This window comes from Mandrillus leucophaeus, unplaced genomic scaffold (genome assembly GCF_000951045.1).
Source record: "Mandrillus leucophaeus isolate KB7577 unplaced genomic scaffold, Mleu.le_1.0 Scaffold19, whole genome shotgun sequence".
NCBI classification, from domain to species: Eukaryota; Metazoa; Chordata; class Mammalia; order Primates; family Cercopithecidae; genus Mandrillus; species Mandrillus leucophaeus.
Window position 1 is genome coordinate 75,497 of NW_012101920.1, and position 5,951 is coordinate 81,447.

General features: G+C 35.7%; 1 pseudogene across 1 annotated transcript; it reads left to right on the forward strand.

Moving 5' to 3' along the window:
* The first annotated feature begins 5,205 nt into the window (after positions 1–5,205).
* LOC105538292 lies at positions 5,206–5,718 on the forward strand (annotated as a pseudogene). Its single transcript, XR_001005874.1, has one exon. The product of XR_001005874.1 is annotated as a 40S ribosomal protein S12 pseudogene (transcript).
* The last annotated feature ends 233 nt before the right edge of the window (positions 5,719–5,951 follow it).

A 5,951-nucleotide genomic window follows, 5' to 3' on the forward strand; every position in this document is an offset into this window, starting at 1 on the left:
TAACTTTGTGCAGGTGTAACTCTGCATCACCTGCCTCAGCCTTTGCTGTCTCTAACTTCCCATGTCAGGGCTACTCTGATGCCTCTGGCCATGGGAATCTACCTGTCGATCATGTACATGCATCCTGGAAGTGAAACAGAATTAACCACCCATAAGCAACCCTTGATCAATGGGGAATGCGAGTTGGGGAATAAGTGCTTCTTCATTCTTTAGGCAGGACATTTTGAGATGCAATTAGATTTTTGTTGTTGTTGTTTAGGAGGTCTTAGTTTGGATCAATCCTCAGTTACCCCCAGTAATGACCAATTCAAGTGTGTACCCATGAATTGGCTTTCTCTCTTTCCCTGTCATATTCTTCTCAGAATCCCACTCCTGTGCACTTGGATTACTAACAAAATTAACTACCTGCACACAAATCAAGGTCTCAGGTTCTCCTTTCTGGGGGAATCCAGGCTAAGACAAATACAATGTAGGGGGTTAAAATATTCAACACTTTAAATCTACAAGGTCTAGCATACAATTACAAAAATCCTGGAAAGACAAAAAGGCAAGATTAGAACAAAAACCAAGAAAAATACAGTCAACAGAAATAGGACTATAGGGAATTCAGATATTGGCATTGTCTGACAGGGACTTTAAAATAATAATTATTAAAATGTTCAAAGCACTAGGTGACAAGATGAGAATTTTGGTGGAGAATAACAAACTGTAGAAGAGAATCAAATAAAATTCCTACAACTGAGAAATGCTTGAAAATGAGAGCTCAGTGGATGTGTTTTTGATAGTAGATTAGATGCAGCTGAAAAATTAGTAATCTGAAAAATAAATCAGAAGAACATATGTAAATGAAGCAAAGAGAGACAAAAGGTGGGAAATGAAAGAACATGAGACACACAATATAAGGTGCAACAGTCTAAAACATGGAATTGGAATCACAGAGGAGAGGACAGAGCGAATATGGAAGAAATACAATTAAAGACATTCACTGAGAATTATTCAAAAATGATAAAAGACATTCATCCATATATTAAAGGATCTTTAAGAACCCTATGCAGCAAATGCAAAGAAAATCATCCCTAGTCACATCATAGTCAAACTGCTTAAAGGTAAAGACAAAGAGAAAAACTTATAAAGCATCCAGAAATTAGATATGTTACTTTCAAAGAGACAAAGATAACAGCTAAAAATAATGGAAGCCAAAAGGCAATAAAATGATAGCTTCAAAGTGCAGGAAAAAAAACTGTCAACTTAGATTCTTTATCCAGAATACTACTTTTAAAAATGAAGGAGAAATGGAGACATTCTTTGACAAAAGCCAAGATAATTTTTCACCAGAAGATTAACACTAAAGAAAATAATAAATAGTATTTTCCAGGTAGAAAAGTGATCCTCAAAGGCAATTTAGGAATTCAGGATGAAATAAAGAACAATGCAGAGAGTAAATAAATGGATAGATCTAAATGAACACTGATTGCATAAATTAATATGTTTATCTTTTTATATGATAGGTTTATAATGATAATACATTTATTATTGTAGTATGTTTATAATTATTACATTAAGATAATATACAGTTGACTCTTAAACAACACTGGGGTTAGTGGTGGTGACCTGCTGCACAGTTAAAAATCCATGTATAACTTTTTATTGATTAATTTTTAACCAAAATTTTTTTAATTTAAGAGATAGATTTTTACCATGTTGCCCAGGCTGGTCTCAAACTCATGGGCTCAAGCAATCCACCCGCCTCAGCCTCCAAAAGTGCTGGGATTACAGGTATGAGCTACCACACCTGGCCAAAAATCCATGTATAACTTTTGATTCCTCAAAAACTTAACTACTAATAGCCTATTGCTGATCAGAAGCCTTACTGAAAACATAAACAGTTGGTTAACACGTATTTTACAAGTTACATGGATTATATGCTATATTCTTATAATCAAGTAAGCTAGGGAAAAGAAAATGTTATTAAGAAAATCATAAGGAAGAGAAAATATATTTACTATTTGTTAAGTGGTGTGTGGATCATCATAAAGGTCTTCATCCTTGCCGTCTTCACACTGAGCAGGCTGAGGAGCAAGAGGAAGAGGAGGGGTCGGTCTTGCTGTCTCAGCGGTGGCGGAAGTGAAAGAAAATCTATGTATAAGTAGACCTATGCAGTTCAAACGCACGTTGTTCAAGAGTCAACTGTACATAGAATTGAAACACATGACAATAAAAACACTTAAATTAGGAGGTAGTAAATGGAGTTAAAGTGTTCCAAGGACCTTTTGTTTTCTGGCAAATGGTAAAGCACACACACATGCACATATATATGCATGTGTATGTGTGTGTGTGTGTGTATATATAAATATGTGTGTGTGTAGATGCAACTTAGGGATTCAGAATGAAATAAATGTGTGTATATATGTGTGTATGTGTGTGTATGTGTGTGTGTGTGTGTGTATGTATATACTATTTTTTGAGATAGGGTCTTGCTCTGTTGCCCAGGCTGGAGTGCAGTGGCACAAATATGGCTCACTGCAGCCTCGACTTCTTGGGCTCAAGAAGTGATTCTTCCAACTCAGCCTCCTAAGTAGCTGGGACCACAGATGCATTCCAACACATCCAGCAAATTTTAAAATTTTTTTGTAGAGATGGGATCTCACATGTTGCCCAGGCTAGGTTTATTTTTTGTGATACATCACGGATATATGTTGCAATCTCTAGGTAAATCCATAAGACAGTAACAGAATGTATAAATAATAAGATAATTGAGAGTGTTACGTAATAATACATATTGAATATTTTCAAAAAGAAAATAATGAAGATGGGAAAAAGGCCTATACTGGATGATACAAAAGAAAGGTAACAAGATGATAATATATTTAAAATCAGATGAATTACATATTTTAATTAAGAGATGAAGATTATTAGACTGGATAGAAAAACAAATCCAACAATATGCTGCTTACAAAGACTATCATAAACAGAAGGATAGATTGAAAATAAATGGATAGAAAAGGATAGATTAAAAGAAAGCTAAAATAGCTTTGTGAATATCAGACAAAGTATACTTTCAGGCAAAAATATTACTAGAGATAAAGAGTGATATTTCTTTTTTAATTTTTTTTGAGACGGAGTTTTGCTCTTATTGCCCAGGCTGGAATGCAATGGCACGATCTCAGCTCACAGAAACCTCCGCCTCCCGGGTTCAAGTAATTGTCCTGCCTCAGCCTCCCAAGTAGCTGGATTACAGGTATGTGCCACCACACCCAGCTAATTTTTTGTATTTTTAGTATTCTAGAATTCTAGAAAAAATTCTAGAATTTTTTGTATTCTCCATGTTGGCCAGGCTGGTCTCGAACTCACGACCTCAGATGATCTGCCCACCTCAGCCTCCCAAATGGCTGGAATTACAGGCATGAGCCACTGTGCCCAGCAAAAGAGATACTTCATAATGATAAAAAGTATAATTCGTAAGGAAGATTTGGCAATTTAAAATTCATTTGTATCAAATAATGTAATCTCAAAGTCAACAAAACTGAAAAGAAAATAGATAAGCCCACGATCACATTAAGGGATTTTAATATGATCCGATGAAATAAAAAGGTAAGGATTTACAATACTTGATCAACATGATTAATAAGTTGGCCTAATTGATATACATACAACATTGCACCCAACAACTACAGAATACACATTATTTTGAAGAGCTGATGGAACATTTAACAAAGCAGACCATATGTTGGGCCATAAGGCAAGTCTCAACAAATTTCAAAGAACTGAAATCACACAGAATATGTTCTCTGGCTATAGTATATTTAAGCTAGAAATTAATCCAAAGATAAGTAGAAAATTTCCCATATGTTTGGAAAATAAACCATACACTTTTAAATAACTGATGAGTCAAAGAAGAAATTACAATGGAAATTAGAATATATTTTCAACCAAATGATAATGAAAAGATTACATATAAAAACTTGTCAGAATTTTTACTCTGGTCAAGATGAAGTGCAGGGACTGGATTTACCCTTCTGCTTTAAACTACTAAAAAATAGAAAAACAAATGAAACAACATACATGATCACATATAATGGTGATTATATGATTAATTAAATTTCTATAACAGAAACAAGTGCACAAAAATGAGAACTCAGTGGATGGGTTTGATAGCCGCTTAGATGCAGCTAAAGAGAAAATTATTGCCCTGGATACAGGGGCATAAGGTTATTTTTGGGAAGTGATAGAGCTCTTCTCTATCTTCATCATGGTGGTAGTTACACAATTATATACATCTGTCAAAACTTGGAGCTGAACACTAAAAAGTGTGATTATCATTTTATGTAGATAATACCTTCATAAAAAATGGGAAACAGACTGGGCACAGTGGCTCACACCTGTAATCCCAGCACTCTGGGAGGCTAAGATGGGCAGATAACCTGAGGTCGGGAGTTCAAGACCAGCCTGATCAATATGGAGAATCCCTGATCCCCTAAACACTAAAAAAGAAAAAAAAAAAATACAAAATTAGCCGGGCATGGTGGTGCATGCCTGTAATCCCAGCTACTCCTGAGGCTGAGGCAGGAGAATCGCTTGAACCGGGGAGGCAGAGGTTGTGGCAAGCCGAGGTGACGCCATTGCACTCCAGCCTGGGAAACAAGAGCGAAACTCCATCTCAAAAAAAAAAAAAAAAAAAAAAAGGAGAAAAGTCTTATTGGAGATATCTAAAGCTGTACTTAGAAGGAAATGTATAGCTTTAAATACATATATTAATAAAATAATGAAAAGTAGAAATCAGATCTAAGCATCTGTTTTCATAAATTTGAGAAAGTGCAGCAACTTACACACAAAGAAAATAAAAAGAAGGAGATAATGATCATAGGAGTAGCAAATAATGAAATTAAAAACAAATATACTAAGGAAAGGCCACAAAGCCCAAAGCTTGTTGAAAAGACTAATAACGTTTTTATTAATTTTTGATCCTTAGCAACTGATGAGGAAAAACTGAAAAGGCCTAAAATGATCCGGATCAGGAATTTTAAAAGGGTATCACTATAGGTCAAATGAACATGAAAAAGTATAATAAGAGGATATTATGAACAACTTTAGGACAGTAAGTTTAGATAACATGAACAAATTCCTTTAAAAAACCACATCATAAATCGGATACAAGAAAAAAGTAAAGATATAGAGTCCTTTATTAAGAAAATTGAATCTGCTCTTTCCCTGCCGCCGCCGAGTGGCCTGGAGGCGGAGGCTTGGGTGCGTTCAAGATTCAGCTTCACCCGTAACCCACCGTCATGGCCGAGGAGGGATTGCTGCCGGAGGTGTAATGGACGTTAATACTGCTTTACAAGAGGTGCTGAAGACCGCCCTCATCCACAATGGCCTAGTACGTGGAATTCGCGGAGCTGCCAAAGCCTTAGACAAGCGCCAAGCCCATCTTTGTGTGCTTGCATCCAACTGTGATGAGCCTATGTATGTCAAGTTGGTGGAGGCCCTTTGTGCTGAACACCAAGTCAACCTAATTAAGGTTGACCACAACAAGAAACTAGGAGAATGGGTAGGCCTCTGTAAAATTGACAGAGACGGGAAACCCCATAAAGTGGTTGGTTGCAGTTGTGTAGTAGTTAAGGACTATGGCAAAGAGTCTCAGGCCAAGGATGTTATCGAAGAGTACTTCAAATGCAAGAAGTGAAGAAATAAATCTTTGGCATACAAAAAAAAAAAAAAAAATTGAATCTAATTTAAAGCATTTAACAAAGGAAACTTCAAGAAAGTCTAGATGGCTTCTCTGGCAAAAAATTTTTAAACATCTATGGAAGAAATAATACAAATAGACAAATCCAGAGGATAATAAAGACTCCTTTCTAACTCATTTTAGGAAGCTATTATAACCCTCATAACAAAATCTGACGGGAACACTATAAGAAAGGAAAATTTTAGACCAATCTCTCTTTTAAGTATAG